Source organism: Daphnia pulex, chromosome 8, assembly GCF_021134715.1.
Source record: "Daphnia pulex isolate KAP4 chromosome 8, ASM2113471v1".
NCBI lineage: Eukaryota > Metazoa > Arthropoda > Branchiopoda > Diplostraca > Daphniidae > Daphnia > Daphnia pulex.
In genome coordinates, this window is record NC_060024.1 from 3,273,240 (window position 1) to 3,284,165 (window position 10,926).

Below are 10,926 nucleotides of genomic sequence, written 5' to 3' on the forward strand. Positions count from 1 at the left end.
ACATTCTCACTTGGCAACGTTGGCTATGCAGTGCGGGCTCCACTCTTTCGGCGCGAGGATCCCCAGCACTCCTCTCGTGGCCACAGGAGTGCCCCTCTGGGGCCGCCACTCTAGCGCGTTCGGGTATCCTCGCTACATATGCTCCTAAGCCGCTTGAATCGAGAAAGTTAACGGTTATTAGTTTATACAAAAGCTTCATCGCAGACGCGGTTTTCTCTAACCACTACATCGTCGGTTACCCCCTTTATAGTGACAAAAGAGTATTATATCAAACATCTTGGTTGTAACATAGGCGATGCGTATCGACTAGACGATAAGTCTTGAGCTTTCGCCCAGCCGGTCACCGCTCTTTCAGATGCCCGGAGTAAGTGAAATAAGAATTTGATACAAAATTAAACAGTTTATTTTTGCCCTTTTTTATCTTCTAAACACAGACCATCTTGTACATGTACAGTACATACCACCTTACATACAGTGTCATCCAAATCAAAGTCGAAATCAGAGGATGAAGAGCATATCTCCAAAGGATCATTTTCAGGAATTCGGCCGCCGATTTCCTCGACGAAATCGACAGCAATTACTGCTTGAACACGAGCTTTTCAAAGTTGGAGTATCCATTCATCGTGATATTTCACGAAGTATTTTTTTCTCTTTGATACACAAAGAAACACTTTCAAATGCTGAATTGGGAGAACGGTCGAGATTCTTTCTCTTCTATTGAGCGTCCTCTCGGTCGTGGCTTGGCACCATTCACATCTTTCTCTCTTTTCCACGAAATTTGAATGATGGATTCCTCTCTGAAGCGATTTCTTCTTGGGCACCCTGTCTCTCTTTTCTTTCTTTTCACCAGGATCTGTCGACACAGTTCTAGGACCTTTATAAGTTGTTGCTCCTCTTTACAGCGTTTCCCGGCATTCAAGTCGTAAAGTAAGAGACTTAGATTCACACGTCTCTTGAATTGCAGAAGATCCAGGAATGAAAGCCCATTATTGGAGTTTGGACTGTATCAATAAAATTGCTGAACTCAGTATATCACAGAAACATATCAAGCTTTTCACAAGACAAGTTTCCATCAGAGTAGAAGAGACGGTGCCACCATTTTTTTATTTGCGGTCTCTCTCGTAGTAGTAACGCAGCTGGCTTGCCGTGTCTAAACCTTCCATATTGTCAACATAATCGGCAAAAGCTTTTATCCAGACTTTGTTCGGACCGAACAATCGCACTAATTCCTTTGGACTGACACCTCTAAGCCGTGAAAGCGGGAAGCGAGTCGAAACGGCGTAGTGCCCTTCCATAAGAAAAGACCCTTTCTTCCAGTTCCTTGCTCACCGCCGAACTTGACTACAAATTTATCCTGTGGAAGGATCGTTTCGTTAACCGTCATAGGTTGACCCACTCTAGTATTCAGAATCGTCCCAACAGCATTGATCCCGTTCTTGTTGAGTTTATCAAAAGGGCGATGCTCGTAAAGAGCGATCAAATGCTACCACAAGTCAAAGATTTTCTAAGAGCAGACAAAGATCAAGAGCTAATCCTTTCACCATCGTAAAATTTGAATCCTTAAACGTTTCACAAAGCCGAGATCAATATGATAGATCTCAAACTAGACGTGTATCATCTACTACAGCATCGACTTCAGACTTTGAAGTCGCTTTTGGTGGGATCGGGATCCCCTTCATTGATTGCCGGAGAATGGTTCAAACTTTAAACTTTACCGTGCTCTAGTCTGTACTTTGCCAATTGGGAGGCCTGCGACACTGATGATATTTTGCATAGAGTATGTCCACAAACGGTAGGATCTTTTGAATGGTATACTGCCACACCTTCAGTTGCTTATCCTGTCTAATCCGCCATGATCAGCGCAAGATATGTGCCTAGAAATCAATTGTCAACCTCTCACGTATCATTGCTTTATGAACGATCTCAAGACTGTAACAAGAATCCGGTTGTCATTCCCAATATATCCGACAGCTCCAGCAATTGATGATAAGCCGTCAAGAACTGTATTCCGAGGAACGCATTTTGCATTTTTTTAGCATTTTGCTAGATTACTTTCTTGCTGGTCTGCCTCTAAAATTCCTAGATGGTGGATTGCCATTTTTCCCGTAATCACAGAAGTCTTGGATATATTTATTAGATCTAAAGTTGAATGTCCGCCAAACATTAAAAAAAGATGAAGATGGGAGCAAAAGTCCGATTGAACGGGTCGGATTTCTCCCGATACATTGATTCCGGTATCTCATCATCATCGTCACAGTACTCATCATCCGCATCAGTCCAATAGCTCACAGCTCACTTCCTTCCAATTCCGGTTAATGGCTTTATGGTGTGCAATTAATTTAGCATCGAATCATTCTTCTCATCTTTTTCGCTGGTGAGTAACCACTACATAGACTAGCATGCTGTACTTTCTTTTTGTTTATTGCCTGCGTCAACCCAACCGGATTAAAAATTAGACGTTCGAGTCTGACGGACACGTTCCGCAACTTGAAAGGTTGCTTAGATTTTACCAGAGATTCTTCGTTGGCACTCTCTTCATTTTCTTTGGCATTTGGCTTCTCCGGATGAAGAACCGACTCTCTCTCAGGCGTCAGCTCCTGACCAGGTTCCTCAACCGGCTTCTCGGCTGCAACCAACTCCTCAGCGGCATCTAACTCCGCTTCATTATCTTGAAAATTAGTTTCAGTATCAATACCGATGGTCAATGATGATGGTTGGTTCTTTTTTCCCATTTACTCGTTCTTTTCTCCTTTTAATTGCTTCATTTTTAATGTATATGCTTCATCGGCTCTCTTGGAAGATTGCTTCACCGCTTTCGACTTTCAAAATTTGTCTGGCAACAATGAATAGCAGAGAGAGAAGAAGATGGGGGGGGGGGAGGCCGGGGAGGGGTTACAACAAGTTTTACAAACAACTGTACACAGTTTTACCTATTTATTCCGGTGAGTAGAACGTGAAAGATATAAACTACTAAGAATTGAATTGGGAATCAACTTTTCACTTTTCGCCTTCAGTCTTACGCTACGCTGTGCAGGCTGTGCTATTGTAAATGCATCAATCTACTTTTGTTTGGTTTCGATTCATCCAATGATCTTGCAGACCAGATTTTAGAGACTTCCTGATCCTAACATAGGTCGATCGTCAGTCTCCCTCAATCTGTCGTATCAGATTTATTTCTTTCGGAAGTAGACAGATGGGCACTAATTACACCGAGAAGCGCTTAAACGGAATCAAAATGAATCCAAAAAAATGAAGTGGTGGTCGGAAAGGAGCTTTGCCACGGAGGAATAAACTACTGCCAAATAAACCGGACACTTCAAACACCGCTCTGAATTCATTTGTTTCTACCGCCATGCCATCTTCTCTCGATCTTATAAGTGCACGAGAGAAATCAAAATAAAAACTAACGACTGATGGACATGAGCTTTGACATGAAGGAAAGAAACTACTAACGCCGAACCGGACACTTCTCGTTCTTCGTTTACGCCCTACATTACGCCCTACCTTCGCTTGGATTAAATTTCTTTCGAATACGCAAATGTCTGGCTGGCCAGCTCTGACCAGCGACATTTCTTCTCCCTCAGCATCCAAGGAAATGTTGATTTCCTTCCCCCTGGAGGAACAAACCTGGCGAGACATAAATGTCCCATCAGTTCGCGATCAAAGGTTCTCGTGTATACTTCGATCAGAGCCGCCTGTCGTGCCAAATTAGTTCCGTTACCGAAAAATTGAAAAATACGAAAATAACTCGTACGAATCGACTGCCACTAAAACCCTCGACAAAAGAAGGAACAATTAACATTTAGTGAAAAGGTGATTCAATTCTGTGAGTGGAATTCAAAGAAAATAAATTAAGTCCAGGGACTTTTGGCTTATTTCTGGTTTCTCGTGTCCCTACTGAGAAGCCGTAACAAACTTTTCTCGCGACAGTTGATAATGGGTTAAGGGAAATATCAACCAGACTGCCGCCCAACTATGGTTGCTTGCAGTTAACTTGGCCATTATGATAAGCTGCTTCATTGATGAATCCGATTGCTTGGCACTGCTTCAGTGTTCTTCAAAGAATATTTCGTTTCATTTTCTCTTAATTTAAAATTCTTCTGCTGGAAGATTTGATTGAAGAATTTTTAGACGAGTAGGGTAGAGCGGGGCATTTGTGGACAGGGGCATTTTTAAAAGTGGACTTTTCCACTAGTTGTAATAACTAGATTAAAATAAATTTTCACCCCAATGTCAAGCATTGCAAAATGCTTGCCCCCAAGAATTGTTTTGAAAAAGTAACGAAAATTGTAGGAGTTACATAAAAAAAAGTAATTTTTCTTTTTTTTCTGGTGGAATTTTTTCTCCCAGTGGCATCTTATTATTGAGATACCCCTGAGATGTAAACGAAAATGAAACTAAAATAATAGTTAAAAAATCAATTCAATTCTGCGTTGAATTTCGTTTTTTTTGCTACGCTACTTTGTTTAGTTGTAATTAAATATAATGTAGAAATATCTTTTGTGGGTGATTCTGAGGCAGGAAAAATGGGGTATTTTTGGACAGCCTACAGCAAATTAGCTTGGCTTTAGCAGACGATTTTCAACGTCACAACAGTCGAGTAGCAAAAAAATTAATCTTTTTCTAAACTTTCTTTTTTCTAAATTTTTAAACATGGCCTTCAAATTTGTAATAATACCATTCGAAAGAGAATTAATTTTTTGTACGAATGGTACCAATTTTCTTTTCATTTATTATTTTTTTATACATCGCAAATTCAAGAAAATTTTACTGTTCCAAAATGCCCCACCATCTTTTCGGAGAAAGAGAAAAAGACGTTTTACTTTAAAAATTATATTGAAATAACTTAAAAACCAAATTTAGTTTTGGAAAAAGATTTAAATACACGGAAAAAGGGATATAGAATGATTGAATAATAAACATATGTTTTTATGTACAATACAGCGTAATTTGATATAAATTGGACAAACCACGATTTTGTCCAAAACTGCCCCGCTCTACCATACAAAGATAACTTTTTTCCATTCTTACAAGAAAAATGATCAAAATCTGTCCTGAAATGTAGGATCACTAATAAATTGCACCTAAACCTAAACCTAAACCTTAAATGCTTTTTAGCACTGCATTCTCATTTTTTTTTGTTGGGAGGGGGGGTATTCGAGGGGTATCCGAACTAGTAGCGTTTTTATTTTTATTAGAGCGTTTTTATGTATATATGAGGGGTATTCCATTAGTAGTTTCCTTTATTAACCCCTCCCCAGCAGCGAAAATATTGCTTACCAATAGAATAAATACATAAAAATATGAATAGTTAGCAAGGCTGATAAACGACACTGTAAAAATGGATGCATAACTTTCAATAAAAAAAAATTTTACAGTACCTTTCTAAAGTTTGGGAACGCGCGAGAGAACATAATTGAAAAAGGCGTTTTTCTCGGTGTTCAAAAATCCATCTTTTGTCGGAATGCGAGAAATGCCATTAGCGTTGGGAATACGCGTTTTTTTTTAGATTTTTCAATTTAGCTCTAGCTTTTTAATAGTGAATCCCAATGGTTTTTTTTTAAATAGGGGAGAGTGGTGTGATATGGGACACGGGTCAAATGGGACAGCGGGAGGAAAAATAGTTCAAATCATTTTGAAATTATCAAAAAATTACCTAAAATGTATATTGATGTATTCAAATGAGGGAAAAAGTTTGAGACGTTTTCAAGTTTTGGTTGAAAAATATAGGTTTTATTAAGAAAATAAAAAAACGGCTTTTTCTTTGCTGAAAATTTTGCCGCCATTTATTGTTTTCCAACGTATTGGAAACGTCAGAAATGGGATGAATTTAAAAGGGACAGCTCTATTCAAATCTGTATTAATCATATTAGCTGAACGGGACTACATGCGAAGCGCAGGACTTCTCTAACATGAGACGGGCAAATACATTTAACAATTATACAAATTAGGTCAGACAGGATAGAAAATAGCCAATTGCTACCAGTCATACAGACGGCCATCTCGCCTGTACAATGTTCGGTAACTCACTACAGAAATGAGACAGACAGACAGACTGAGCCATAGAAGAAGTGAGCCAACACTAGACGGACTGAATGGCCTGGCTTTTACTGAAGAAGAACAGCATTATACTAGTTAATGAGCAGTTTTTTTGCAACCAGAAAACTTTTTAAACTTATTTATTCAAATGAAAACTTTTCAAACATGCAGAATTAATGAATGCGGATAGTTTTCAATTTTATGAATTTTTTTCATGTGTTTTAATAGACTTAACTTAGGCTGCCCCAACTCTTCCACCCTATGTCCCAATTTACCCAATCTCATAGGCTCCTCCTCCTCCTCCTCCTAAATTTTGTTAAACTTTAAAAATCGGTACAGGGTAAGCCTAGTCTGTCCCACTTTTAGGGTTTTTTACGGCCTTTGAAATTGGATTTGTTTTCTAAAAACAAATCGAAATCCAAAAAAAATAAAAACATTTTTTTACCTTCCCCACCACTTGATAAACCTGTTTTTTGGACCCCAAAATTTTATTTAAAAAAATAATTTAAAATTTACTACTGAATATTTCTTTATTGCCTTTTTACAGGATGTGTAGTTATATGTTTCCATAAACTATACCAAATTTCAATGGAATCGGATAAAAAATATATACGCTATAGTCGCGGTTTTTATTTGGCACCCTTTATAATTACGGGTAGGAGAAACATAACGTCAAGTCAGTAGGGTGAGAGCTGCCCTGCCAGAATGGCGAGTAACAAAACTGGAAACTCAAATCTTAAATATGTTGAATATCTCAGCCGCCGCCGTATACACAACCCAACGCAATTTGTATGCGGCGGCGGCTGGGGAACTATAGCGTAATCGGCTTTATTTAAAAGCTGAATTACTTTACAATGATTAAACTTATTTACAAACCACTTTTAAACTCTTATCAATTCTTGTCATAAGTATTTTTGTAGATAAATAGAAAATTTTTAGGACAACCGCATTACTAGGTATAATGAATTTACGGAGGAACTATTCGCCGTAAGGTCACCTTATGGTTACTTCATGAAAATTGAGTCATAGTCGAAAATTTAGGTATAATCTTCAAACTTTCCAATATTATTAATAAAAGGGTAGGGAACAATTATTAGCTGTCAATTATATTTTTTTCCAGTAATTTGATCTATTATTTATTATTATTATGTATTACATTTATATAGCGCCTTTTCCATAACATGATCAAAGGCGCTTCAGTTTATCGAGATGTATTATACATCATAGTATATTTAACGTCATGTTTCTTGACACTATTATCAAGAATCTGTGCTGTGCTGCCATTACAGGCGCGACTAACAATTTGTTGACGGGTTCAGCTGGGGATCGAAACCAGAGCCTCATTGCCTTTTTCCAGAGCGTTGACGCTCTAGTCCACTTCACCCCACATCCCCGTGGGGTTAAAATTAACATTTTACAAATTTTTCATCATGCAATTTGTTCCAGGTAACCCCCTTTTTCATATTTTGTTTACACTAACTCCCAAAATGTCTGGCAATATGCCCAGAAATTTCGTGGTTATTTGCCCAAAATATTTGCACAAAATTTGAAAAAAAAACTCTGAGAAAAATGGGGTTTACTAAGTTAAAAACATTTTGGTGTTTGGAGATTTTTCAAAACACATTGTAACGGTTGCTTAACCGTTCACTTAGCGACAGCCTCGACACACTCCTTAACAGGTAGTAGCTGGCAAGCCGCACGCCAGATGCACGTGATCAATTCGTATCTGGATAGTCTGGAAACTGACCTCCAGTCTATGCCTGTTCACGACGGAGTCGTGATTTCGAATTTGGCGCCCGATTGTCGTTTGTTTATTTTTCGTTTTGTCTCGCCCGGAAGTCAAATCGAGTCCAAACTTGTTTTGTCCCATCCCTCTCCCGTTTACTTGTTCTAGGTGGCGCCTTTCTTGCCCTTTCCCCCGCGCCCTTTTCTATTGTGTTTATGTCACCCTACCCCTAATTCGAGGCCCAAGGAATTTCCCCTCGTTTTCGCCAGTCTGGCCGCAGCAGCCCTTTTGGATGGTCAGCCTCGTCGTCGTGTATTTCAATTTTGTTCGTTTGTTCGTGCTGCCTCGTGCAGAACTTGATTGTGTGTTTTTCGGCTTCGTTCATCTGAAGCCATCGTCTTACTGTTCGTGATTTATTGTATTTTTTGCTGTGAATAAAATTCAGTGCAGCGTTTGCTGCAGAGTTGGCCAGTAAAACTTGTGTTTGAGTTTTATGCCCAACAATGCCCACAGGGCCACGCCACGTCAGCAACCCACCAATACTTAAGCGGAGCCCACCTGAGACTCCGCGGAGACTATGCGATGTACACTTTTACTGTAAGTAACATCTAGAACTGTGTCTTGTCAATACAAGCTGTTCTCCCATACATTGAGTACGTGTCGTTATTACCAGTAACTGCCTGTTACAACATGTTAAGGCATAGAAAAACAAAATGTATAGGTAAATATTTGTTTGGATTAGCTAAACGCAACATTACTGTTTAGAGACAAGGACAAAGAATCTTGCGAGGCGAAGAAAAAGATGAAAAAGGGATAATTTCTTTGCCTTTAATTTTCGTCTGAAAAAACAAAGACAACAAAAGCTACCCTTCTTTCAGACACCTCAACCTCCCAATATATTTGAAGCGCCTTTAATCCTCTCTTTATCTCTTCAACCCACCACCCACATTTATCTTACGAGGAACGACTGCTCCCATCCCACTTCTGTATAGGACTAGTTTGAATTACCGGGTAAAAGGTTTTCATGTTAAGATTCACCAGCAGGTCTATACTCTAAAGCATTTACGGTGTCATATGTATGTCAAATAAAATCAATTTTTCAATCGAAAAAGTCTAACACCTGTGTTACGATAATTGGGCTGGTTTGCAAAACAATGACAGTTATTTATTGTTCTGTATATATCGAAAGAAAAGTAGCGTTGGTTCGGCAATTGGACGATTCGTAAAAAAAATTTAAAGTCCCTATTTGGTTATTCCTAAACAAAATATCAAGCTATTTTTCTAACTGCCTTTAAATGATTAAATAGCTCAGATGGTTGCAAAGAATGATAGCATTGAAATGAAAGATAACAGTGGGTTTTATTCCAATTTTGAGTCATGTTAATCATCGTCGGGCAAGTAGATCATGTCAAAGGAGAAACAACATATTTTAATAATGGAAAATAAATGTTAACAAAGAAATTGAACGGTGGGTTTAGGAGGGATGTTCATCTTCAATTAGCACTATGACCTTTCTTTTTTCCCATTACCCTCTATACTTTGAACGACCTTGGGTAGTTTAAGAAAAAATATTTATGTTTTGTCATATTTTCAAAACATTTCATGTTTCAGTTGCGATTGGTAAACGTGGGTCTTTACCTAAAGGTAAAAATTTGTTTTCTATTAGTAACCCTTCTTAAAAGAGAGAAAATGAGAATGGTGAAACCCCGAAATGAGAGAAAAGCGTCACAATTTCGTACATTCATCTATTTTTTGGTGATTGACAACCCAAAATAAGTGGTACCCTTTTTAACAGTAAATGCAATTAACTAATTCGGTTTTTTTTCAGTAATTAATCTTTTTATGCATAGACTACTGTAGGGGAGAGTGGGGTGATCTGGCGTTCGGGTTGGTTGGCTTAATTGATTTTTTATGAAAATAAAAATTGAAAAAAAATCAGGAGATGTAGATGTTAGTTATGCGCATCCTTAAACAAAATTTCATGGTATTACAACGAACGGTTTATGAATTATAAAAAAAAATTTGTCTTAAAATTGGGTCGTCCTACCTTGAATTTCGAATCAATTATCGGCTTTCCGGATTACTTTAAAATTATAAAAAATATGGAAGATATTCTACGTTATCTCCTCTTCAAGTCTGTTTAATTTGTTTTATATTTACAAAACAGATAAATAAGATATATTCAATAATATACTAAGACACATTTGTTGGGTGCGCATTGTTCACATAACGTCGGGGCTATTTGGGATACATAAAGTTTCATATGACACCAGTAAAATTATTTGTGTTTCCTTTTTTTCGTGTTTTGAGTCTACTAACATTCTTATTTAACCTTTTTTATTGATTTTCCGTTTGTGGGTTGCATTATTAGGTTATTTTTAAAATTTTGAGTTTTTACTGTCAGTCAACGGTTTTTCCCATAATAAATACAGGGGCTGATGTGAGCAACTAACCCGTATCTGGAGTCAGTTGCTCCGGATTACCAGTAGTATGACGATGACATCCGTTTTCACGGCCGACAAGTATATAACCATGTAGCTGCACTTTATGTCGCTCTCTCAAGTGGTAATTCGTCAGCACACACGCCAACGAGTTACGCTTGTAAGGGTGGTTCGAGACCTTACTTCACTTATATTAAATGAACACACAAGTGATCATCAGAGGATGACACTTATGTATTACACTTAAACACTAGGCATATAGTACAAGCATACAATTCATACTAGACCACTAGTGATAGTCAAGAGGGATATTACCAGAGGCGAGTCCGGAGCGGACTCCTAAACATGGGAAACACAGGGGCTTTTATACTGCCGAACGCGGAAGTCAGCGTGTCGGGAATTGGGGTCGCGCTGGTCACGACATCGCTGCATAAGCGGCGATGGACCGAGTTACCGGGCACAATACGCCCACCTTCAAACTGCGCGCGCATGTGTCGGATCACTGTAGATGCGCCGCTTAATGGCTGGTTGCCCGCGCCCTCCCGTGGCTAGGTCTGGCGAGTATTATGGGCAGATAAACGTAGTTCAGCCGATCCTTACACACTTCCCTCGTTTAATTTGCACTCCGGGCAAATAAAGAAATAATAGGATAAGGATCGGTGAACAAATATTGGGGTAATGCAAATATAGTGCATGGAATTGTATAAATTTAAAGAATAT